Here is a 23,742-nt window from a genome sequence, read left to right as displayed (position 1 = left end):
AAAAACTATAAGAGAAAAAAGATTGAAAACCTTACAAAAAACACTTTCCTCCTCCCCACCACCAAAATTTTCCCAATCCGATACATTCCCCCAAAAATCACCAACTGCCCAGTCTGGCATCACCCTTTTGGATATTCAAACTTCAGTCCATGAAGAGGAGAGGAGTCTTTCTTGCACCATAGGCTTCCCCTGGAAACACGCTGAAACCTCGTGTGCTTCCATGTCACTCGGCACTGCCCGGAAAGTCCTTTTGCCGCTTGTAACATCTTCCTTCCATGCTCAGTGCTCTCACCACTGGCATGGACCAGAGCTGCTTTTAGAGTTGTCTTTTAAGGATGCCTTGTCTCACTCCAAAAAGGCGCAGTCTCTGCTTTGGGACATCTGTCCCCCCCATTTTTATCCAACCCCAGGGGCCGAGGGGTCCCCACAATGAACCCTCCTGGTTCTGAGGCACTGCCTCCCCCTAAATGCAGTCTCTGTGTCACAGGAATAAAACTGGTTCAGTCTATGGCTACACAAGAAAAGTCCAGCCAAAAGGCCACTCCAATCACCTCTCTCTCCACTCAGCAAGCCTTCTCCACGTCCTTCGGGCCAGGTCCTTGTCTCATCTCATCTCTTATCTCCCGTCTTATTCAGCTCTGAGGAGGATCAGTATTTTTTTTGGAAGGTCCCAATCATGAAAGAAAGGGGTTAAAAATTTCAGTCTCTGTCTGTCCCAGAACTCCGGCACTCCCACACTTGCTGCTGCTCCGGCTGGCCGGGCACCTCCTCCCTCGCTGCATTCCCCCCCTTTTCTCCTCCTGGGCCGGCTGCTATCACATTCGTTGTCGCCAGCTCTCCCTCTCTCTCTCCGGGGGGGGAATGGCTGCCTGATGTCTCTTGGGGCTCCTCCACCCTTCCATCCTCCAGGGCCTCCTCACCTCCCATCTCTGTCCAGGCCCAGGCCTACCACATGGCTGCCCCTCTCCCGCCCAGCAGCAGCGGCTGGACGGGGGAAGGGAGATCCGACCTCCGTCCCTCGAAGTCCCAAGAGAGAACTCCCAGGGCCGAAGCTCTGCTTTTAACCCCTGTGTGTTCTCAGAGGTGTGTCCAAAACCCCACTGGCTACACCAGGTGCCAATATCAAAATCCAAGCACCCATTGGTTTGACCACAGCATCCCAGAATTCCCACTTCTTCCTGGTCAAACCACCACACCTTTCCAGGAGGAAAAGTCAGAGGAAACACCCAAAGTGTCTCAAAGCATGAATGGGTCCTACTGAGGTCCATCCTCAACACAGGCTCCTCATGGACTCTTTGGAGGAGAGATTTGGAGGCCAGGACGGCACAAAAACCTCTCAGAGACTCAGTATGGAAAGGAAAATCCTTAAAAGTACTTAAAAGTATCCTTAAATCCTTAAAATAGCTTTAAAAACCTTGAGTACCTCAAAGTATTAATGAGCCCCACTAAGTTTCAGTACAAAGCTCTCAAGGGACTCCTTAAAGCAGATAATTGAGGCCATGATTGCACAAACCTCTCACAAAGTCTGTATCAAAGGGAAAACACCAACTACCTTATAATAAATGAAGTACCCTCAAGTATTAATGAGCCCCACTGAGTGCTGTTACTGACAAAGCCTCTCCAGGGACTAATTACAGCAGATAATTGGAGGCCATGATTGCACAAACCACTCAGAGACTCCAAGGGAAAAGCCAAACCCAAAGTCCTTTGAAAAACCTGCACAGAGGTTCATGGCACAGAGGCAGCTCCTGGCAAGGGCAGCGCTGCAGAGAGACAGCTCTGCCCAGGAGCAGCTCCTGTGCACAGCCCAGCAGGGCTGGGGCACTGCCTGCAGCCACCCTGGGCACAGCACAGAGGGGTTAAACTCAGCCTGGGCTGGGAGCACAGAGCAGAGCTCACTCAGGGCTCACTAGAGCAGAAATCATTCCAGGTTTGAAACAGTAATTCCCTGGCTGTGGGAAGAGAAGCTGCAGTTCCTGCAGGGATCTCCTGGAGCTGGCACATCCCACAGCTTTTAGGACCTTTCAGGAGGACTCTCAGAGCTGCTCCAGGGCAGGGCTGTGGTCCTAGGCCAGGGCTGGCTTTCCCTGCTGCCCCAGCCCAGGCACAGCCCAAGGCAGCTCCTGTTGCCAGGCTCTGCTGCAGGGCTGAGCAGCCGGGGCTGCAGCCAGGGGTGCCCAGGGCTGTCCTGCAGAGCAGGGTCCTGCAGCCCAGGGCACTGTGCTGGGGCAGGGACTCTGCTGCCTGCCAGGGACAGCTCTCAGCCAGCCCTGGCAGCTGCTCCCAGCGCTGGGGAGAAGCTGTGGGGGGAAGGAGCCACCCTGAGCTGGGCAGGGGCTGCTGCTGAGAGGGGCTGGGTGGGGCAGGGCTGCTCCCTGCTGTGCCTGGGCACAGCTCCAGAGGACACTTCCCAAAGAAGGTAAGCCTGGGATTGCTGGAAAGATCAGGAGCTTTCCTGAGAGTGTTTTCAATTTCCTACTTGGAGAGGATGGAAACGTTGGAGTGATGACAAAAGATTTTTGTATTTTTTACATTTTATATGTTTATAGCTCTCTAAATTACTATTATATATTTACAATACTATAATCCTTAGTTTATTAAACTCTTGAACCTCTTAAACCACTATTATATTCTTATAAAAGCTTTAATCCTGAATTAAATCTAGTATGTTTTCTTACCTTTCTCTTAATAACCTGACAGTCTAAATATATTCCTAAAATGCTGTATAGTCCTATTCTTTTATATAGTCCTGAAATACTATGTAGTCTTCTAGGAACTGGACATATAGGAACATTTTGGGTTTTGAGAATGAGCAGAATATGAGCAGTCATTATAAAAAGTTAAGGCAAAGAAGCCCTTGGACCTACTCCAATGGATTCAGCCAGAGGTGTGTAACTGGGGCAACTGAATCTCTTATTGAATGTTCCTGTTAAATATCCTAGTTAATCAATCTCAATAAATTGTTGAAATCAGGGCCTGGGTGTGACCCATCCCCACTGGGACACCCAGAAGCTTTCAATTAATATCTGGTTTTTACTTTACTGTTCTAACACTTGTAGCAAGGGTTTTTTTGTTTTTTTGTTTTTTTTTTTTTTTTTTTTTTCTCTTTGGATTATAGACAACAGGGGGATGAGAGAAGCAGAGCAGGAATTGTAATCCCAGAATCACAGAAGATTCTGAGTTGAAAGGGACACAGCAGAATCATCAAAGTAATGTTTGATCTTTTACAGGGACTGCAGAACTGTAACTTTAATCAGTCTCTCTGCTGGGAGCCTCCCAAAGGGCCATCAGCCACTCCTCAGCCCTGGACAGCAGCAGCATCACCTCTGCAGGGCCCAGCAGGGCTCTCCTGAGCTGCCCTTGCCCAGCTGCACACAGAGCCTGCCCCAGCCAGGGCCCTGCACACGGGCAGGTTTCTGTAGGGCCCTGGCCAGGGCACACAGGTTGGGATGGGCTCTGTGAGCGCTGGCAGGGACAAGGCTCCTCTCAGGAGGGAATGTCCAGGCCCAGGGAGATGCTCAGGGAAGGAGAGGGGGCTGAAGAGAGCAGTGCTGGGGGCAGGGGAGCATTGTTGGTGTGTGGGAGGTGCCGGGCACAGCTGGGCACGGGAACAGTGTCCTGAGTGCCCGGCTGTCTCTGCCCTGCCCTCTCAGGGACAGCACCACAACATCTTCTCTTGGTTCTGCCCTGCCCTGATATTGTCACTGTTACCTGCTGCTCTCAGGGAGGCTCTGGCATTTGCAGCAGCTGAGTCAGGCACTGCCCTTGGCATTCCTGCCAGGCAGGGCTGTCCATAGGAATGGGATGTCCAAGATTCCCTGGCATCTGTGGGGCTGTGAGCAAAGCAGTCCATGGGAAAGGGGAATGAGCTGAGCCCTATCCCTGAGATCCCATCATGGGCACTGCCAGGGATCTCCTTGCTGTGCCCTTCCAAGCTCTGAGCTGCCCTCCTGGGTGCAAATCTGTGCCAGAGCCTCTGGGAGTTCCCTTAATGTCCCACGGGGAAGGGCAGAGCTGCCAGTGCTGAGGAAATGCTGTTGGGTTTGCCAAGGGAGCTGTGAGTGTCCTTGGCACAAGGGGGTGCTGAGATCTTGCCCAGAGACCTTGAGAGAGGGCAAGACATTCAGGGATCCCTCTGCTCTGGGCAGGGTCTGGTTTGTCCCAGGGTGACCCAGGGAGTGTGATTGTGCTCTGATTGCAGCCAAAGGTGCAAAGCCAGGGCAGGTTCTGAACAAGCCCATCCAGCCCCTCACCTTCCTTCAGCCACAGGAAATCCTTTGCCTCTCACATCTCTCAGTGGCAAACTCTGAGTGCAGCAGAAATGCTGGGGATTTCTGACCTCAGAGAGCCAGGAATGATTGGTAGATAGGAAAATAATTCCTAAAACCAACTCCTGCCATCTATTTGTGTTACAACTGGGAGTGCAGATGCTAATAGTATGTCAGCAGTACGAGTGATTCCCCTGACAAATACTGAATATCCAGCCTTGTCCCTCTACCCCATGGCCACAAACCCAGGGCAGTGGGGCAGAGATGGCTCCTTGAGGGCCCCCATGCAAAGCCCTGGCTGCTCCTGGCACACTCAGCCAGCACAACTGGAACTCAGGCAGGGACCTGGGTGAAGGATTTCCCAGAGCAGGAACAAGGCTGGGTGAGTCCCAGTGGGACAATCTATAGGGAATGACCCAGGTTTGGCTCAAAGAAGCCTCTCCTGACTTCTCACTGTCCTTTCTCCATGAACAGGTCCCCATGTGCAGGCACAGCACATGTCCAACAGCAGCTCCATCAGGCACTTCCTCTTGCTGGCATTGGCAGACAGGCGGCAGCTGCAGCTCCTGCACTTCTGCCTCTTGCTGGGCATCTCCCTGGCTGCCCTCCTGGGCAACGGCCTCATCATCAGCGCCGTAGCCTGCGGCCACCACCTGCACACGCCCATGTTCTTCTTCCTGCTCAACCTGGCCCTCGCTGACCTGGGCTCCATCTGCACCACTGTCCCCAAAGCCATGCACAATTCCCTCTGGGACACCAGGGACATCTCCTACTCAGGATGTGCTGCTCAGCTCTTTTTCTTGATGTACTTCATTGAAGCAGAGTTTTATCTCCTTACCATCATGTGCTACGACCGCTATGTGTCCATCTGCAAACCCCTGCACTACGAGACCCTCCTGGGCAGTAGAGCTTGTGCCCACATGGCAGCAGCTGCCTGGGCCAGTGCCTTTCTCACTAGTCTCATGCACACAGCCAATACATTTTCCCTTCCCCTCTGCCATGGCGATGACCTGGGCCAGTTCTTCTGTGAAATCCCACAGATCCTCAAGCTCTCCTGCTCTTACTCTTACCGCAGGGAACTTTGGCTGATTGCTGTTAGTGGCGGTTTAGTATTTGGCTGTTCTGTGTTCATGACTTTCTCCTATGTGCAGATCTTCAGGGCTGTGCTAAGGATCCCCTCTGCGCAGGGACGGCACAAATCCTTTTCCACCTGCCTCCCTCACCTGGCTGTCGTCTCCCTGTTCTTCAGCACCTCATTTTTTACCTACTTCAAGCCCCTCTCCATGTCCTCCCCATCCCTGGATCTGGCCCTGTCAGTTCTGTACTCCGTAGTGCCTCCAGCCCTGAACCCCCTCATCTGCAGCCCGAGGAACCAGGAGCCCAAGGCTGCTGTGAGGAGTCTGATGATTGGATGATTTTAGGAACATTAAACTGCTGGAAAATTTCTGAAAATCACTGGTAATAAAAGTTATCTTTGATACTTCTTTTAGGTTTGTTTGTGGGTTTTTTCCTTCTCTATTACATGTATTAATATTGTCCCCAAAGAAATGTCATTGTTTGTGCCATTTCTGCAGAAGCAGATGCTTGCACTGCAGCAGCAATGTCTGTGTGCAGAGCTGGGGGCAGATCAGTGCTGGCCCATCAGCTGTGCCCAGCAGCAGCAGCACTTGGTGTTGCCAGTGCTGCTGCCATGGCCCTGTCCCACTGCCCTGGTGGCCCTGGTGTTGCTGCAGGGCCTGAGTGCTCTCGGGGCCGGGCACAGTCCTGGGTGTGGCAGTGCCGGGGCTGCAGCAGGGACAGGCCACGGGCACTGCTGGGGCAGTGCTGATGCCTCAGGCCAGGGCCTGGGGGCTCCAGGCTCCTTGCCCAGGCTCTCTCAAGAACACGCCCAGGCCAATGCTCAGCACAGAAACTCCCATGATCAGCCCCAGGCTGGCTGTGGGCAGGCTGGGGGCAAACAGCATGGCTGGGGCTCTGCAAGGGCCATGAGGCAGATGGGAAGGAGCAGCAGAGCAAGGGCTGATTCATCCCCAGTGCGCTGGACAGCCCAGGGCAGTGTCCCAGAGCGTCCTCATGGAGCTGCCAACAACATCCCCCCTCTGCAGCCCTGGCCTCTCCCCCAGCTCACACAGGTGCCCCATCCTTGCAGGAACAGACACGGCAGCACTGGCTCAGCAGCCCCTGTTTGCATTGCACACAGCAGGCAGGAGTGTTGAAAGCGAAGGGAGATGACCCATCCTTGTTGATCAGCATCGAACTCCAATTTATTGATCCAAAATGCAGGTTTTTATAACTGTGTTAATTAAGCTCATATATATTGCAAACCTGAGCTCACCATAGGCCACAGATCAAACACTAACCCCTCCTTTTATTTTCTATACCTGTGGTTTGTTATTGAAACCAAGATTTGTGTTCTCACCCTGATACGAAGGGCTCTCCAAACCTCCATGTCTGTTCCCAAGACAGCCAAGGACAGAATGTTTACTTGTTATTGAAGACAGGCTTAAAAACTTAGCTGTTTACAGAAACAGGCTGTGAGAATTTTCTGCTCACAGCTGCCTTTTACTTTTCCATCAGCTGTATATGATTATGGCATGTCTGAACAAAACTCTGTAAGCCATTTCTGAGCAAAATTCTCCAATACAGGAGCACCCCCATCCTGTTGCTGTGGGGGCATGAACATGAGGGAGCAGAAATGCCATCAGCCCCTGGGGCCAGCAAGGGTTGGGGGACACCAGGGAAAGCACTCAGCTTTGTCCTGGCCTCTGCAGTCAGCCAGAAAGTTTGTTCCCATCAGCTGGGAGCTTCCTGTGGCACTGCAGACACTGTTGCTCAGAGCAGGGGCTGCCTGGAAGCCACCCCCAAACTGCCCTGAGCATTTCCTTGGCTTGACCTTTGCTTTCTTTACTCCTTCTGCTTCAAATTTCTTCTAATTGCCCACCCCAGCAGGCCCAGAACTGGACACAGCACTCGAGGTGCTGCCCAACCAGTTCCCCCAAGCGCAAGGGAAGAATCCCTGCCCTGCTCCTGCTGGCCACACTATTCCTGATCCAGGCCAGGATCCATTGGCCTTCTTGGCCACCTGGGCACACTGCTGGCTCATGTCCAGCCTGCTGTCCATCAGTCCCTGCACGTCCCTTTCTGTCTGGCTGCTGTCCAGACACTCCCTCCCCAACCTGTAGTACAGGCGCCAAAAAGCAGGGCCTGGATGACCCTGCATTTGTTAATCCTCACCTTGTTGGATTCATCCTCTGGATCCAGCCTATCAGTGGTCCCTGCGCAGACCACTCCTATGTTTCTTCAGGTCAACACTCACATCCAGCTTGGTGACATCTGCAAAGATATCCTTGGTTCCTAAGGGCCCCTCAGTGTCACAATGGCCTCTTGGTTATACCAGGCCCTTTACTGTCACGCTGGTCTCCTTTGTTCCATGTACTGTCACGCTGGTCTCCTTTGTTCCATGGGGCCCCAATATGTGACTTTAGAATCCTTGGTTCTGTGGGCCTTCACAGTGTCACAATGTTCTTGTTGGTGCTGCAGTTTCATAGTAGCCCCTTGGTTCCATGGGGTCCCAGAATGTCACAATGGGCCCATGGTCACATGAGCTCCCACGCTGTCACCATGGTCTCTGTGGTGCCGCAAGTCCCCTCAGTGACACAATGGACTCTGTTGGGCAGGATGAAACAAGAAAGCCTTTTAAATATGACTGCCTAGCAAAAGATTTTGAGAATATAGAAACTATAAAGGAGATTGAAATGAAAGAAACCTTTGAGTTACCTTAGTTGTGACCAGTTCAATGTAATCCCCCCTGGAGGAAACAATTCCCTCTGCAAGCAGGCAGGCCTAAGAGTCAGAGCAGGCCTTGCAGCTTGGCAGATAGGGCCCAAAGAATAAGATTTAGGGTTTAACACGTAAACATAGTATGGTAATGTAGTGATTCTTATAGGTTGTGTGGAAATGTTATAAGATATGCATGCTGTAGTAGATTGGTTAATGAGAATCTGCATTTTCAACACTGAAGACAATTTATTGTGTTGTAACGGGAGCTTCGCACTCTTTTTTTTTGCTCTCTTTTCGCTTGCTCTCCACGCTCTCTTATCTCTCTTCTCCCTTATCTCTTTGCCTGCTCTCGTGCTCCTCTTCGCGCCCTTTTCTTTCTTTGTCTCTTTGTCTTCCCTCTGCACTTCTTCACCCCCTCCTTTCTACATGCTCTCCACTCTTAAATCTTTGCTGTTGACTCTCTCACACTTTAAGCCTCTCCTCTCTGGGCCCTGCTTCGAGCTGCGGCTGGCAGCTCGCAACAGGACCCTTCACCCACGCCCTTTGTAATAAACCGATAGTTTCACAACTTGGCTTCAAAGAGATCTCGTCTCCATCCATCCCTACCGTGCGTGACCCCCGTCGCCTACAGGACTCCTTGTTTCCATGAGGCCACACAGTGTCACAATGTTCTTCCAGATTCCTCGAGGCCCCATCGTGTCACAGTGGCCCCTTGGTTGCACAGGATCCTGCAGTGTCACAATGTCCCCTTGGTTGCATGAGGCCCCACAGTGTCAGAATGGCCCCTTGGTTCCACTGGGCCCTGGAGTCTCCCAATGGTCTCCTTGGTTTTGCAGTGCCAAAATGGTGAAACCCCTTGGTTACACGAGGCCCTGCAGTGTCACAATGGTCTCTGTCGTTCCACAAGGACCCAGAGTGTCACGGTGCACTTCCTGGTTCCATGTGGCCCCACAGCACCACATTGGACCCCTGGTTCTATGGGGCTGCACGGTGTCACCATGGTCCCTTTAGTTCCATGAGGCCCTGCAGTGTCACAATGGCTCCAGAGTGTCCCAATCATCACAGAATGACAGAATCAAATAGGCTGGAAAAGACCTTTGGGATCATAAAAAAAACCAATGCCCTAATACTGCCTTGTCACCAAGACCATGCCACTAAGTGCCACTGGAGAGGGACAGTGACTCTGCCACCTCCCCCCGGGCCAGCCCATTCCAATGCCCACTCACCCTTTCTATGACGAACCTATTCCTATTGTCCAGCCTGAACCTCTCCTGATGCAGCTTAAGGCTGTGTCTTCTTGTCCTGCCTATCAGCAGATCCACACTCACACCCAGCTTGGTGCCATCTGCAATTTGTGAATGCTGGACTCGATCCCCTCAGCCAGATAATCAGTGAAGATATTAACCATGACTGGGCCCAGCACGGACCCCTGGAGGACACCACCAGTGCCTGGACACCAGCTGGGTGCAGCACCATCCCCACCACTCTCTGGGCCCAGCCTCCAGCCAGCTCTTAAATCTCCCAGCAAGGAGGGAACCTGCCCAAGCTGTGGGCTGCAGCTTTTCCAGGGAATCCTGTCAGAGACAGAGTCAAAGGCTCTGCTGGAGTGCAGGCGCACAACATCCACAGCCCTTCCCACATCCACAGGTGGGTCACCTGGTCATAAAAGGAGACCAGGTTGGTCAGGCAGGACCTGCCATCCCTAAATCCGCTCTGGCTGGCTCTCATCCCTCGGCCATCCTGTGGGTGCCCTGTGATGGCACTCAAGGTGATCCGTTCCATAACCTTGCTGGGCACCCAGGTCAGGCTAACAGGCCTGGAGCTCCCCAGATCCTCCTTCCAGCCCTTCTTGGGGATGGGCTCACATTGGCGCCTCCAGTGCTCTGGGACCTCCCTGCTGAGCCAGCACTGATGGTAAATGATGGAGAGCAGCTTGGGGAGCTCATCCACAGCTACCTCATCCCCCTGGGATTGATCCCATCCTATCCCATTCACCTGTGAGCATCTGAGTGGCTCAAGCAGGTCACCAACTGCTCCCTCTTGGATTCCAGGGGCCTATTCTGCTCCCTGTGCCCATCTACCATCTCAGGAGAACACTTGTCCTGAGGACAACTTGTTCTGATATTGAACATTGAGACAGACAAGATGTTAAACAGTTCAGCCTTTCTTTAGTTACTCTATTCTCCACTGCATCCAATAAAGAGTAGAGGTTCTCTTTATCTGGTGTTTTGCTACTAATTTATTTATAGAAACATTTCCTATTATTTTTAACAGAAGTGGCCAGATTAAGCTCTACTTGAGCTTTCATCTCTTTCCTTTTCTTTCTGCATAACCTAACAACCTCCTTAAACACTTTTTAGTTGCCTGTTTGCCTTTCAAAATGATGCATCATCTTTTTTCCCTTAAGTTGTTACCAAAGATCCATGGACAGCCAGGCCAGCCATTTTCCTCACTAGCCCCTTAAGATTACTTTCTTGAAATGTGTCCTTCCTTCCTGGACCCCTTTGTTTTTAAGGGCTGTTTCTTTTTTAAAAAAATCTGTGTTTTTTGAGGTATTCCTCAAATCTGCATCCCGAATAGGCCAAATCTGCCCTTCCTAATTAAAGTGCAGAAATTTTGTTGCTGCCCCTCCTTCTCTCACTGAATATGGAAAAGTTGTTCGTCACTGTGCCCCAGGCAGCCTACAAGCCCCACATCTGCCACCAGCCCTTCTCTGTTTGTGAACAGCAGGAGACAGAGTTTTCCTTGGCAGTGGGAATGTTACCAAAAATTTGGTAAAACAGAAAACTCCTTAACACCAGTGTAGCATTAAGAAGAAGCATTCTTTATTCAGCTGGATTCATGGGGGAGAGCTCTTCCCAAAGCCGTGCAGGCTGAGTGCAGGAAAGATTCTGTTAATTTTGTGTATTTTGCACACATATTCATTGATTTTCCCAGACTAAGCATACATATGACAATCATTTCTCCAGAATCATTAATGTATTTCCCCTCCCCTTAACCCATGTGTTCTTCTGTCCTGAGGATCTCTCTGGTGGTCCGTGGTGGTCACGGACCCCAGTGTTCCGGTGGGCCGGGCTGAGCTGGCAGGACACTGAGGCTGCTGAACTTCTACTTGCCCTTCTCACACAATGGGCACTGTGTGGTTTCCATAGGCCTGGGATTTTGGAGAACAAGCTCCAGGTGTCACCTGGTAGAGACAACTGATCATCTGGTAACACAAGGTCACAGAGTGGGCTATGACATCACAGAGTGGGTTATGTGAGGTCATCAAGCAGCTATGGCATGGACTGCCTCTCTGATATCACTGAGCAAGCTGTGACATAACAGGGCAGAGGTTCTAACATCATAGAGCAGACTATGACATCACAGAGTTGGCTGTGACATCAGAGACCAGCTGTGTGACATTGGAGAATGGGCTGTGACCTCAGAGAGCTGGCTGTGACATCCCCCAGAGGGGCTGTGTGACATCCCAGCAGGGCTGTGTGAGGTCACTGGGTTGGTCACTCTGCCCCAGCTCCCCCTCACAGTTTCTCCCAACAACTCCAATGCTGTTCATGCCCAGCAGGGTCCCTGTCCCCCAGGATCTTCCCAGCCCACCTGGAGCCACAGCCTCCACCAAAGGATGTTCTACAGGATCCACCCCAGAGCCTGACAGGGGAAAAGGGGCCAGGGCTGTGTCACCAGGACATCAAGGACGGGGATTATCCAGGTCCTTGTGGCCGGGTTGGGTTCCCCAGGGCAGGAAAGATGTCTGGCAGCTGGAGAAGGGTCTGGGAAGGGCCTCCAAGGTGGGGCTGGAGCCCTTGGGCTGTGGGCAGAGGCTGAGGGAGCTGGGCTGGTACAGTCTGGAGCAGGGAAGGCTGAGGGGCTCCTCATCCCAGCCTGGCAGTGCCAGTGAGGAGGGGATGGAGAACACAGAAGCCAGGCTCTTCACTGGGGTCTGGTGGGAGAAAAAAGTCATTGTGTGGAAGAGGAAACAGGAGAGATCAGCCAGGACAGGAGGAAATTAAATGAGTCAGGCTGGTTTCAGCATTTCCTCAACACCAAGAGCAGGCTGACCTCCCTTCTCCATCCAGGACTGACAGCTTTGCAAATCAGGAATTGTTCAAGCTGTTCTGCCCCCACTCCAGGGTGAGCACCCAGATACAAGAACTGAATTGTGTTTATATCTATCACAGAATCATGTTTGTCTGAAATTAATTTTAGTATGGAAATTGCTTGTGGATGGAGGAACTCATCAGACACTGCTGGGACATTGCACATAGCTCAGGGAAGGGTGTGACTGTTATTAAATTGTGTCCTGTTACACTATGGTCTGTTGGCCATGAAGAGAAACTTCCTGTGCCTCTGAGTCTCACCAGTTCCTGACCCCCAGAGGACACAAACCTGATGAGTTGTGGTTCCCACTTCAGTGGTGGCACTTGCATCTCCCTCCATAGTCAGAGCAGAGCTCCCTTGTCCCACAAAGTCCCTGGCAATGTAGAAAGGAAGGAAACAGGGCAAGATGTGGGGATCAGGGGCAGGGCAAATTCAGGGAGAAGAATGACTTTTGCATTTGATGGAGCCCTGCCTTCCCTTGGGTTTGTTGACTGGCAATAAATGAACATCCCTCCGTGTCTCTGGTAGTTCCTTCTCCAAGGAAAGTAGGTGGGAATTGGAGCCAAGGAGCTGAAAGCTGCAGGTGCAGCCTGAGCTGGAGGGAGCTCAGATTTGCACAAGGCTGCTCTGGGTGCCACAGCATTGATGGGGGAAATGGTGGGGTGAGGGTAGGGACAGAGTGTGATTGATTGTCAGTCATGAAGGGTCTTGATTTTCATATCTATTCCAAGTGCATGAGGAGGTACTTGCATTCAGTGTCAGTTGGAGAACTGTGCATGTCAATTTATAAACATGGGGAAAAAGCTTAAAAGGACTTAAAAAAAATCTTTTCTTACTGTCATTTTATATAGAATATATTCAGTTTGAATACACTACTCAAATCTGTCCAATTAACCACAAAAGATATGAAAATTAAAATCAAATTATTCCAAGAGGCTTGGCTGGTTAAGGTGTTCTGAATGTTAATGAGCCCTGGGACACTGAATTCCTGCACTCAACAGCTGAAGGCTGAACAAGCCTCTGCAGCAGGAAAATTCAGCAGCAGCCTCCAAGTTGCTGAGGATGTCAGCAGCCCCCACTGAGGCCATCCCTGCCCAGAGACCGTGGGGGAATGGGCAGACAAGAAGAGCGTCCCTGGGGCTGGGGCAGCACAACTGAGAGGCAGCAGCGGCTCCAGCTGGGAAATGGAGTGTGGAATGTGGCTGGGAAAGCCCTGCCTGGGGTGTGCCAAGGAGGACAGACATGCCCTGACTGCCCTGCCCCAAAAAATTCTCTCAGTGAGACGTTTAAAAAGAATTACAATTGTTTGTGTACTCTGAGTTGGACTCCCTGGGGAAATATTCTCAGGAGCTCAAAAGAACCAAACAGCATTTACTGGCAATTTTAGAAAATTAGAGGAGCTTAGCAAAAGGTTTAATGCCACATTCAATCAGCAGAAAACACTTCTCAAAGCATTACCTTGGCCCATTCAACTTAACAAACTCTTAGCTTGTTCAATTTTAAGTTAATCAAAATTTGCAAGAGGAGGTTATTAGAAGACACAGAGAGAGAGAAAGACAAAAAAGATACAGAGAAGCACACACACAGCTACGAAATCCTGGATTCCAGCAATGTTCAGATGGAAATTCCAAGAGGAGGTAGGGTCAAGATGTGTGCTTGCCTTGTGGTCAGCCTTCAATACCCTTTGGTCTCCCTGGGCCCTTCCCCCAGGTGAGACTTGGGCTCATTTGGTCCCTCAGGAGCTGGGCTGGGGCTCCAGAGGTGGCTGTGGAGCATTGCCTGTGCTGTGCCAGGGACTGGCAGACACTGCTGGGCTGGGATAGAGACTCTGGGGGGATTGGGGTTCCAAGGAAGGGTAGGGATTCTAGGCAGGACAGGGCTGAACCTTCCCTGTCATCTCCCACACATGAAATGTTTTGAGCCAACAATGTCCTCCAGTCTCTCACAATAGGCAATGTTGGAGGTGAAATCCCAATTCAGGCCATGGGCACCTGGAGAAGGACAGTTCTTTTCCATAGTAATGAAAGCATGGAGCCCCAGTGTTTCAGTAGCAGATGAGAAGAGACCTTCAACATGCCAAGGTCAGCTGGACCAGTAAGGAGGCCCAGGAGGCCAAAGCAGCCAGGTCTGTTCCACGTTCCCTTAATTTTATGCTGCCCTGAAGTGTCACAATCGTCTCTGTGGTTCCCCAGGCCCCACAATGTCACATGACTCTTCTGTTCCATGATCCTGCAATGTCACAGTGGATCTTTGGACCCTGGGGGTTTGCAGTGTCACAATGGTCTCCTTTGGCTCCACAGTGTCACAATGGACCATGGATGACATCAGGCCCTGCAGTGTCACAATGGAGCCTTGGTTCCATGCAGCCCTAAGCGTTACAATGGCCTCTTGGTTTCAGAAGCTCCCACAGTATCATAATGGCCCTCTTGGATCTGTGAGGACCCCCAGAGTCACAATGGTCTCAGTGGTTCCATGAGGCCTCACAGTGTCACAATGTTTTGCTTATTCCATGGGGCCTCATAGTGTCACCATGGTCTCCATGATTCCATGAGTCCTCTCAGTGTTGCAATGGTCTCCTTGGTGCCAGGGTGCCCCAAGGCGTCATAATGGTGCCTTGGTGTCATGAGGCTGTGAAGTGTCACAATGGTCTTTCCATGGTTCCATGAGGCCTTGCAATGTTACAATGGACCTCTGGCTCCATGGGGTCTCACAGTGTCACAATGGCCCATTGGTTCCATGACACCCCAAAGTGTCATAATGGTCTACACAGTTCCACGAGGCCCCGCAGTGTCACAATGGACCCTTGGTTTGATGGGGCCTCTCAGTGTCACAATGAACCCTACATTCCATGGAGCCAACCAGCGTCAGTACGGTTCCCTTAGTTCCATGAGGCCCAGCAATGTCACAGTGCTCTCCATGATTCCATGAGGCACCACAGTGTCACACTGGTCCCTTGGTCTCACAAGGCCCCACAGTGTTACAATGGTCCCTTGGTTCCATGGGCCCTGTGCTGCTGCATTCCCTCCTCCCCTTCTCAGGCTGCCCTTCCAGCTGAGAAATGTTCCTTGGGCCTTGGCCTTGGCCAACAGCCCCTGGGCTCAGCTCCTCTGCAGCTCATCACAAACACTGTCTGCTCCAGGCACTGCTGCTGCCCAACCAGCTCCTGGTTCCTTTAGGAGCAGCCCTGGGAACTGTTTCTGTTCCCTCAGTGGCACAACATCCCTGTTCTCACAGTGCCAAAGAAAGCTGTTGATGCCAAGTGTGGCCAGGATGAGCCATTGCTGGGACTGAAGCCCCTCTCTTGGGGCCCTGCAAACAGCGCTCCAAAAGGAGCCCTTGGAGCTCTCCTGGGCCAGCGACTCCCTCTGAGTGGGGCCTCTCCCAGCCGGGAACTCTCCCGTTTGCTGCACTTGGGGATCCTGAACAATGACGGAGCCTGGGCCGATCCCCCCACTCCTCCAGGCTCAACCCTTCACCCGCTGGGGAGATGCCAAAGGACCCACAGGGAGCATTGCCTGCCCTCAGGGGAATTTCTCATTGGTGCCTTGCACTGACTCTTTGTGTCAGTGTGCACACAGGAGTGCCTGTGCTGGGGAAATGTGGAAGAAATGCTGCTCTCTGAGGGGTTTTATTGCCTTGGATAGTTGAGTCAGTCAGGCCTGTAAGTGAGGTTAGGTCATGAGGTCTAAGCGAAGTTAAATGCTGCTAAGAGTTTTTCTTCTGCTAAGTTGTTATGTTTAATATAAGTTATAAGCAAAGTTGAATATTGTAAATTATTTTTCCACTGTTAAATCATTAAGTCATAGGGTATAGGTTAGGTTAAATACTGTTAAGTGCTGTTCTTTTGCTAAACTCTGATGTTTAAGATATCAATTAAGATTAAGGTATAATTTAAGTCCTGTTAAGTTTGGGCTGTGTTCACCTTTTGAGCGATATTCCTTTTATCCTTGCCCTCACTGTCCTTTTGTTACACAAACTCACATGGACAGTTCTTGGTTCGTTCCTGGTTTGATTGCCTGGATTTGGTTTTGTTTTGCTGTTGCTTTGTTTCCTTGGTGTGCCTGAAGTGTCCAGTCAGGAACACAGTGACTCTTGCCAAGGAACTTTTTGCTGCTGTCCCTTAATATTAAATCTGGTTTTTGCTGATCCCTTGCTGGGGATTTTTTCAGTGCTCTCAAGGCCTCGTTCGTAACAGGGTGAAGGAGCCCTGGCCCAGGCTCTGGCCCTGGCGGACATGGGGACGCTGCCGGGGGGTCCCTGTCCCCCTGTGCCACCCCCAGGCCCCCGTGTCAGGCTCTGGGGTCGATCTCGTGGAACATCCTCTGGGGGAGGCTGTGGGGCTGGGGGTGGGGGGACCCGGGGGGACAGGGGACCCCGCTGTGCACGAGCAGTGTTGGACTGCTCTGGGGGGAACTGTGAGGGGGGCCGGGGCAGAGTGACCTCCCCAGTGACCTCAGACAGCCCCTGTGATGTCACACAGGCCCTGTGATGTCACACCATCCCTGTGATGTCACACAGTCACCTGTGATGGCACACAGCCATCTCTGCAACCTCACACAGCTCTTGGGATGTCACAGAACTTCTGTTATGTCACACAGCCTGTGTGATGTCACACAGTCACCTGTGATGTCACACAGTATCCTGTGATGTCACAGAGCCCCCTATGATGCCACACAGCTTTTTTGTGATGTCACAAAGCAACCTGTGATGTCACAGCCCACTCTGGTATGTCACACAGCACCCTTGTGATGTCAGAGAGCCAACTCTGTTATGTCAGCCTGGAATGTCATGCAGCTGCACTGTGATGTCACAAAAGACTCTGTGATCTCAGAAAGCCACAATGTGATGTTGGAATCTGTTCTGTGATGTCACAACCTCCTCTATGATGCTACACAGCCACCCAGTGTTGTCACAACCCACTCCCTGATGTCACAGAGCCACCTTCTATGATGGCAGAATCTGCTCTGTGGCCTCATACCCTATTCTACGATGTCACAGCCTGCTCTGTGATGTAACAACCCCCCTCAGTGATGTCACAAAACCCTCTCTGCAATGTCATACTGACACTCTGTAAGGTCACAGCACATACTTTGACCTAACAGCCAGCTCTATGATGTCACATAGCCATGCCATGATGTCACAGCCTTCTCTATGATGTCACACAGTCCACTCTATGATGCCGTAGCTGCACTATGACATCACGCAACAAACTCTGCGATGTCACAGCCCAATCTGTGACCTCACACAGCCCACTCTGTGCTGTCACACAGCCCCTTGCTGACATCCCCGTTGCTCTGTGCCTCTATGACACAGCCACAGAGGTGCTGCTGTGACACAGCCCCCTCTCGGACATCCCACAGCCCCTGCCAGTGCTGAGCCCCTGTGAGCTCTGTCTGTGCCCTGCTGGTGTCCCTGAGGGGCCCTGGCAGCGTCCCAGCCCTGCTGGGCTGTGGACAGGAGCTGCTCCTGGCCAGAGCTGTCTCTCTGCAGCGCTGCCCTTGCCAGGAGCTGCCTCTGGGCCAGGAGCCCGGCCCAGCTCAGCAGCACAGACACAGCACAAGGACTTTAATGTGTCTGGGGCTTTGGCGCTCTTTGCATCAGACTCAGTCTATCAGAGTGTGCTCAAAACCTCTCAGGAACTCAAAGTCAGATTGAAATACAGAAGTTTTCTTGAAGGGTCAATGGGTCTCATTAAAGGACAGAACTGAGAAAGTGTCCCAAGGTTCCAGGTAGAGCAGAACACTGGTGGCAGTGATGACAGGTGGGGACAAGCAAGGGAAAGGTGTCCCTGATGCTGAGCAAACCTGTGCCTCTGTCCCTGCAGGCTGTCAGCATCCCCCGGCTGCCCCACCTGGCTGGGCCCTTCCTTTGCTGACAGCTCTGCCTCCTGCCTGCCTCTGCCTGCCCATACAAAGCCTTGGGCTGCTCCAGGCTCCTTCTGGGGGACGTGCTGCACCACAGCCCTGCCCTGCCAGGGAAACTCTGTTCTCTTCGTGTTCAGTCTTGGCCTCCCCAGCTGCCCTTGGTGCCATTGTTTTTTTCTCATGCCTATATCCTCTATGAAGAAAAGCTCCAGAATCTCACTCTTCCATCCCTCCCAGGCTATTCCTGTTCTGTCCTCAGTCTCCGCCCCACTGATCCCAGAGCTATCAGATTCTACATCCTGGTTTTGTGATGAGGCCTCCATCCTGGAAGATTTTGTGTCCTCTCAAAAGTCTGTGAAAATGGAAAAATCGTGATCAAAGTTATTTTCTCCCAAATCTTGCAGTGACAGAAAAAAGGGTCAATATCTTTAAACTGAATAAGGGTGGATTTACATTTGTAAGGAGGAAATATTTTACAATTATAAGAATGGCACAGAACTCCAACAGTGTGGAGAGCATTATCAATAACTGGTTAGCTGAGAAAGGCCACACTGATATAATGCCACTGGTTAAGCTGAAGGAGAAAAGTCAGCAGTCAGCAAGCTGAAAGGAAGAGTCAGCAGTGACCTTGCTGCAACATGAGGATAGGGAGTTGAGATTAGTCCTGAATATATCCTAAGAATATGTAGAAAGTATCAAAAGTAGAACCATAGGAATGTAGAAGTAGGCGTAGGTGCTGATATGTAAGCTGACCAATCCTGAGCTCAACTTTTGCAATATGTATGAAGCTCATTATTAACTGTATTTAACCCGCTGTACTGATCAATAAAATTGAGCCTGTGATGATCAAACTGATGTCCTGGTTCCCTTCCGTCGACAAATGGTGGAGAATGCGGGCATAACCGAATCTCTGCCCTTTTTCTCGGATTAAAAGAAAAAGGGATTACACCACGGTCCGGAAGTTGGGTTTGGGTCCCAGCAGCCGGGACGGTGCCGGAATTTGAAGCACCCTTAAGGTTCACAACGGTGACTTAAGCCAATACGTGTCGCAGGAGCCTGGAGAGCTGCAACAGCGCGCGCTGATTAATAGGTATGGATAGGCAAGCGGCATATGATTTATTTACCGCCTATTTAGAGCGGCATGGGATAAAAGGGATAGATTTAAAAAAGGAGTTACCAGGGTTATTAGCTTATGGCCATGCTAAGGGTATCTTTTCTAATCCTCATACAGTTCATGAGTTATCAGAGTGGAGAAAGTTTGGGGAAATATTGTGGGATACAGTACTAGACGATGATAAGTCAGCAAAGAAATTCGGGAAGTTATGGCGGGTGGTGTATAACACGTTACTTCAGCAGGTCTCTGAGAGAAAGGCAGCAGAAAGGGCGACAGAAGCTCATAAGAGGAATATAGGGTATGGTCGTGAAGATGATCCCCTGGCACCTTCTGTAACTAAGGTACTTATGCCTAAGAGTCCCCAGCAAAGTGGTGTGGAGGATTTCTCTATAGGCGCAGTGGAACCGTCTGCACCTTTCCTGTCAGAGGGGGAGGGCGAGTCGGATGGTGGGGGTAGGAGCAAGCCAGCTTTGCCTCCGCCACCAGCTTCAGGCGGGTCGGATGGTGGGGGTGGGAGCAAGCCAGCTTCGCCTCCACCGCCAGCCTTGCCTCCGCCGCTACCCCTCAGTGAGCTGGCTCAGGTTACAGCTTCGGTGGGGGAAGAGTCCATTTCCCCGCCAGAGCCAGCTACAGCGGGGGGGCGGATTGCCCCCCGCAGGCTGGCTCCGCGTGAGCCGGCTCCGGTTTCACTGTCAGCTCCAGCGGGGGAGGGGGGGCTCCCGCTTCCCCCGCACGAGCCAGCCTCTGCTTCACTGCCCCCCCCGCGCGAAAGCTCGGTGTCTGCACCGAAGCGCCAGCAGCATAGCACCCTTAAAGGGCCAGATCCCATCCCAGGGGCACACCGTGATCCATGGGGGGAGATGGCTAAACAGAGGAGGGAAGCTTGGGCTGCTTTGGCGAAAGAAGTAATGCAAATGGGGGATGGTGAGGCGGTGGAAATAGCTTCTAGTCTTGCATGTCCAGTTACATACACATCACAGTATGATGCACAGGGGAACCTTACGCATAATATAGCAGAATATACTCCCTTAGATTGGAAGCTGTTAACTCAGCTACGTTCTACGGTTAGTCAGTTTGGAGTAAAAAGTGAACCTGTTAAGCAAATGTTAGATTATCTTTTTAATACTCAGGTTTTATGTCCTAATGATTTAAGAGGAATAGTTCGGTTGATATTTACTCAGCATCAGCAGTTATTGTTTAATGCACCTGACCCATTACATGGAGTAACAGTAAAGGAGCTGATGGGCTTAGAGGCATTTTTGCGTACAGAGGCACAGATGATATCGGGAGCAGATAAACTTAGAGAGTCTATGTGGTTAGTGCGTGCTGCAATAGACATGGTTAAAGAGCCAGGAGGGTTACCGGCTTATATGGGTATTAAGCAAGGAAGGGAAGAATCATTTGGAAATTTTATCGATAGAACAGCTACTGCTATAGATTGGGCTCGTGTTGCAGGGCGCTATTGAAGCAGTGTGCTTTGCAAAATAGCAATCCAGCAACCCAAAGAGTGTTAGCTACTTTAGGGGCAAACTGGACTATTGAGGAAGCATTAGAGTGAATGGCATTAATGCCAACAGCTTCACAGGCATTTATAGCAGAAGCCTTAAAGGAATTAGGATTAGGGTTGCAAAAGCGTAGTCTACTCAAAATCAGGTGTTAGCTGCTCTTGCTCCTCTCCAAAGCGGCTCACTGGCAGTCACGTAAAGAGGCTCGAGACCATTCATCAAGTGTTACCGATGCGGCAATGAGGGACAGACACAAGTTGCCGCCGTGACATCGGAGACACCAGCAGCTGCCGTAACATCGCTGCTACCTCCTGTCTGCAACCCGCAACAACACGGAGCCTCGGCTTGGATTTATCAGCAGCAGTAGACGTCACACTAATGATGAACCGGCCTGAGAGGATACCCACTGGAATAAAGGGTCCTCTTATACTAAATGGACAAACATGTGGAGCATTATTGCTGGGACGTTCCTCTATAACTATGTTGGGATTATTTGTTTTGCCTGGTGTTATCGATGCGGACTTTACAGGGGAAATACAAATTATGGCTTACACCCTTTATCCTCCGATTAAAATTACAAAAGGACAACGCATTGCACAATTGGTACCACTGTCACAAATGACATCGGGAATACAATCATTTACTGGGCAAGCACGGGATGAAAAAGGTTTTGGCTCTACTGGTGTTACACTTTTAACTGTGGATTTACAAAATAGACCAAAACAAAAGGTTGAAATTACCTATGGGCATCAAAGCATAACCCTTTATGGATTATTGGATACAGGAGCAGATACTAGCATCATTTCTCCAGAAGCATGGCCACAACATTGGCCTCTATTTCCTTCATCAAACATGCTCACAGGAGTAGGAGGATTTACATTGGCAAGTAGATCGCCGTCTTTGTCTGTGTGCATTGAGAATCAACAAATATCTGCTGTGTTTTCAATTGTTCAACTGCCTCCTACAGTTTCCTCTTTAATTGGAAGGGACATTTTAACACAATTGGGAGTGGTGTTAACTAATCAGCACCCTTTGGGGTAATTGCCATTGCTTGGACTTTCCCCATTCCACTCACCTGGAAAACAGATACACCGGTGATGGTTAAGCAATGGCCATTAAAAGGGGAGAGTCTTATGCATGCCCATGAATTGGTACAGGAACAATATGCAAAAGGGCACCTACAACTGTCCACAAGCCCTTGGAATACACCTATTTTTGTAATCAAAAAGAAATCAGGGAAATATCGTTTGATACATGATTTGAGGGCTGTAAATGACCAAATGGAACCAATGTGGGCCTTACAGCCTGGTCTTCCAAATCCAGCTATGATTCCAGAACACTGGCCACTTTTAATTATTGACCTAAAGGATTGTTTTTTCACTATTGGCCTGCATCCTGATGACATGAAGAGATTTGCTTTTACTTTACCAGCAATAAATCGTGGGGAACCAGATAAAAGATTTGAATGGACATCTCTTCCGCAGGGCATGCACAACTCCCCCACTTTATGTCAGCTTTATGTTGATGCTGCATTACAGCCACTACGTCGTAAATGGCCAGCAACTATAATATATCATTACATGGACGATATTTTGTTTGCACAGCAACAGCCATTCTCCTCTTTACAGATTAACACCATTATAAATACTCTTGCTGCATATTCACTTGTTATTGCTGCAGAGAAAATTCAGACTACAAAGCCCTGGAAATATTTGAGATGGACTTTGACGGATCAAATAGTGATACCACAAAAATTGGAATTACAATTGGACATTAAAACTCTACATGATGCAGAGAAGTTGCTGGGAGACTTACAGTGGCTGAAGCCTATTGTGGGAATACCAAATCACTTATTAGAAGCCCTACGGCCTTTGTTAAAAGGCGTGGACCCTACTACTCCTGTACACCTGACAAAGGAGCATCGTCTTGCCTTGCAGCAAATTAGTAACTGTGTACAGCAAGGATATGTGTCTCGTCGACAACTCGACCACCCCATTGACCTTACTATTTGGAATAGCCCTTGCCACTTGCTTGGTGCTCTCTCTCAGTTGCAAAAGAAAACGGGGGAGATACAGGTGTTGGAATGGTTATCACCACCACTACAGCATAAGAAAACAATATCTTCAAAAATTGAACAATTGGCTGCATTAATCAAAAAGGGGCGTCTCAGAATTCTTGAAGTGGATGGTAGAGAACCTGCTAATATTAGATTGCCTATGGAAAAAGAAACCTTGGACTGGTACTTGATAAATTCAAAGAATTTACAAGAAGCATTATTGATGTCACCTGCTAAAGTAGAGACTAGTAAATTAGTGCCTAGAGTTTTGCAATGGATGACAGAATGGAACTGGATTACTCGACCTTTAAGAGAAGAAAACCCCATAGAAGGAGCTATTACAGTTTTTACAGATGCAGGAAAGAAATCAAGGCGTGCTGCTGTTACCTGGCAAGAAAAAGGACAATGGAAGCATCAACTCCTCACAGCAGACCCTGCAGATAGCTTACAAACTTTGGAATTGTTAGCAGTAGTATGGGCGGTGTCCAACTTACAGGAGCCTTTAAATGTGGTCACAGACTCTATGTATGTTGCAGGAGTAGTCAAACGAATAGAGGAAGCAGCAATTAAGGAAGTGAATAATAAACGATTGTATGAGTTACTGATACAGTTAAGGAAGGCTTTACGAGAAAGAAAGGCAGCATATTCTGTGATTCATATTAGGAGCCATAAGTGGTCTGAAGGTTTAGGAGAAGGGAATGAACGTGCAGATAAATTGGTTACCCTACCCACTGATAATTCTTGTCCTATTGACAAGCACACATTGGCCAGAAAAGCACATAGTAGATATCATCAAAATGCAAGAGGTTTAGCAAAACACTTTGAGCTGAGTTTGTCAGAAGCCAAGGCCATTGTCAGAGCATGTCCAACATGTAGTTATCATAATGGTGGGATAGGTCTAGGCATCGGGGTTAATCCTCAAGGTTTAAAAATAAATGAGATATGGCAAATGGATGTTACACACATAGCTAGATTCGGTAAAGTCAAGCATGTGCACGTCACCATAGATACATATAGTCACTACATATGGGCTACGGCTCAGGCAGGACAGAAAGCT

The 23,742-nt window shown here is 50.1% G+C and overlaps 1 pseudogene; it reads right to left on the bottom strand.

Moving 5' to 3' along the window:
* The window catches only part of LOC134434653 (zinc finger protein 850-like), a 123,871-nt pseudogene that overhangs the window by 17,646 nt on the left and 82,483 nt on the right, over window positions 1–23,742 (bottom strand).

The sequence above is a fragment of the Melospiza melodia genome, unplaced genomic scaffold (assembly GCF_035770615.1).
Source record: "Melospiza melodia melodia isolate bMelMel2 unplaced genomic scaffold, bMelMel2.pri scaffold_45, whole genome shotgun sequence".
NCBI classification, from domain to species: domain Eukaryota; kingdom Metazoa; phylum Chordata; class Aves; order Passeriformes; family Passerellidae; genus Melospiza; species Melospiza melodia.
Note: the sequence above shows the minus strand (reverse complement) of the source record. Positions and strands in the feature narration are given on the sequence as shown.